The sequence below is a fragment of the Arachis ipaensis genome, chromosome B03 (genome assembly GCF_000816755.2).
Source record: "Arachis ipaensis cultivar K30076 chromosome B03, Araip1.1, whole genome shotgun sequence".
Taxonomy (NCBI): Eukaryota; Viridiplantae; Streptophyta; class Magnoliopsida; order Fabales; family Fabaceae; genus Arachis; species Arachis ipaensis.
This window is the reverse complement of record NC_029787.2, coordinates 119850829-119853465: the sequence shown is the minus strand read 5'-3', so window position 1 is coordinate 119853465 and position 2637 is coordinate 119850829. Positions and strand designations below refer to the sequence as shown.

Below are 2637 nucleotides of genomic sequence, written 5' to 3'. Positions count from 1 at the left end.
ATATTTATATTATATTTATAAAAAATTAGTTCTGCTCAATAAAAATATTTGAATTTTAAATTTTTGTTAATTTTTTGATAAAATTTTTAAATTATTTCATATTCTAATTTCAACCTCAACTCTATTATCAAAATTTTAAGTTTTTACATTCTTCTATTATTACCACCTTAATTATCATTACTTAGAGCTCTAAATCAAGTCTCTTCTTTTTCACCAAAATTTCATTTTCTTTCCATTATCCCATACAATATGTTCTTATCATTTTTTTCGTCACTTCTACCACAACTATCTCTACATCAACCTTAACATTGTTCGTTATTATCTACCGCACTATCTCATCATTGCTACGGTCCATACACATTCACTAACAATAACAATAGAGATGAGAGCAATAAAAAAAAAAGCCAAATTGAAGTGAGAAAGAGAGACAACAATGGAGGGGTGTGTGTGAGAGAGAACACTCCAAAGGAGGAGGGAGGGATCGGAGAAGTGGCGGTGGCTGTGGACTGTCACTCTTAACTTTTGTGACATGATCACTATTTTTGTTTTTTGCGGCACAATCGGCGTCGATTCCTCCTCTATTAACGCTAACATCGTCAATGGCACCACCTTCTTCAAGATATTCAAGATTCTTCGATTTCTCTCTATTATTCTTCTCTTGAATTTTTTTTTTTTGAAGAAAATTTGAATATTTTTGTGGTTTAATTATTTGCAGTTATATATTGTTGTTAGGGAGCTACTCAAATAAAGATGCAAAAAACATCTTTTTATGAAGATGCTTTGTATAAAAGTGTGATTTATTGATTTGGCCACACTTCAAATAGAAACAACACTTTTATAACATATCAAAATCTAACCCTACACTCCATCATCTAAGGGTCAAAAAGAAAAATCATCACATGAAGACAATTATAATATCTTCATGGGAGTACCCACCTTGTTGTTATTGTTAAAGGATGATGTGATTATGATTGTGACAGTAGAGAGAGAGGAAGGTGGAGCTGATGAGGTGAAAAAATTGATGTAGTTGATGTTGATGTCGTCATGATGGTAGTGGTGGAGTAGTAAAGAAGAGAAAATGTAGTTAAAATTATGGCAATACAAGATTATGAAAATTTAAAATACTAGAAAAAAGAGATAGAGGTAGAGATGAAGTTAAAGATAAAAGACGGAATACTTTATAAATTTTATTAAAAAATCAACAAAAATTTAGAATTTCATATTTTTATCACATAGAATCTGTTTGGTTGCTCGGATCCGAAGTGAATCTGGTTCTACGGAATTCGAGAGTTGGTAGGTGGTTGGATGCCTGGCTTGGGCGAGCTCCGGAGGGCAGGCGTGAGCGAGACTCTTTCGAGCTGACGAGGAGGGGGATGCCACCTGCAAGGACTCCAGGCGGCAATTAGGGTAATGTGAGTGACGTCCCTGGGGCCCTCCCTTTATATAGTTTGTACTAGAGTGGGTCCCATATGTGCAGACCCTCTTTCCTGAAAGTTTCCTTTCCAGCTATCCAGGGGTTCTGATGAGGTAGGGGAGTAAGGTGAGTTGGCGAGTCAGAAAACACGTCGGGTCGGCTCTCGGAGAGCACCCGAATCCGAGTTGCTTGTTGGCTGGGCCGGAACAGAATCCATTTGTTATGAAGATAAGGTTAATTTTTTTTATAGGTACTTTTCTTAGTATTGGTAAAATTTATAAGTACAAATGATTGTTTTATCAGAATTTCTTTTTTTCTATGGGTTTATTTGGGTGAACTTCTAAGAAAAATATATTTTTTCGAGTTATCTTTTTTTAAAAGATCTTATAAAAAAGTAAAAGTAATTTTATGTCTGGGTATCTCATGTAAAAGGATCTTTTTATTTATCAATTATGTTTGGGTATAACAATATAAAAATACTTTTTTGTTTATTTATTACATTGAAAAACATCTTTTTTTAAGAAAAAAATCTTTTAAAAAAAGTTATTTTTTTTGTTTTGACTCTTACTATTAAAAAATTATCAAACACGCTAAAAAATAAAAAATAAAAAATTTCAATAATTTTTTTTAATCAAAATAATGAGACTCAAACAAACACATATTGAGTCAATATGGGAGAATTCCTAAAAAATATTTAAACTATGCATGGTCATAGGTCTTTAATTACAAAACATTAATCTTTAAAAAATGGGGAGTATTAGGTAAACAATGACCATCTTGAACAATATAAACAATCACCAATCAAATACAAATACACTACATCCTAATTTTTTTTTTGGTGACTAAACAAGGAAAGAAACAAAGCAAAAACTATTCTAAATCCGAGCGGATGATTCGTTGGAGATCAACACTAGGCTCAGACCAAATAACATGATTAGAGTTACTCTTGGCACCATATTTAGCCATCCAATCCGCAGCTCTATTTGCTTCTCGGGACACCCATTCCACGTGAACAAGCCAAGGACGAGATAAAAGCTCCTGAATCTTGTGAACCAAATCTGTTACTTCAGATGGATACCCACTTGTAAGCTCATGCATGATGGGCAGAATGTCAAGGCAATCTGTTTCACATATAATATCCCTCAAACCGCAATCTCAAGCTAAAACCAGCCCCCTCCAAGCAGCAAATAATTCACATCTGATTATAGACCAAGGGGGAATGC

General features: G+C 33.6%; 1 long non-coding RNA gene across 1 annotated transcript in view; it reads left to right on the top strand.

Annotated features, from left to right (window-relative positions):
- The window catches only part of LOC110270343, a 16633-nt gene continuing 14081 nt past the window's right edge, over positions 86-2637 (top strand). The window contains exon 1 of the long non-coding RNA XR_002359776.1: positions 86-939. This is a non-coding gene — a long non-coding RNA (uncharacterized LOC110270343). The remainder of the gene's footprint in view (positions 940-2637) is intronic.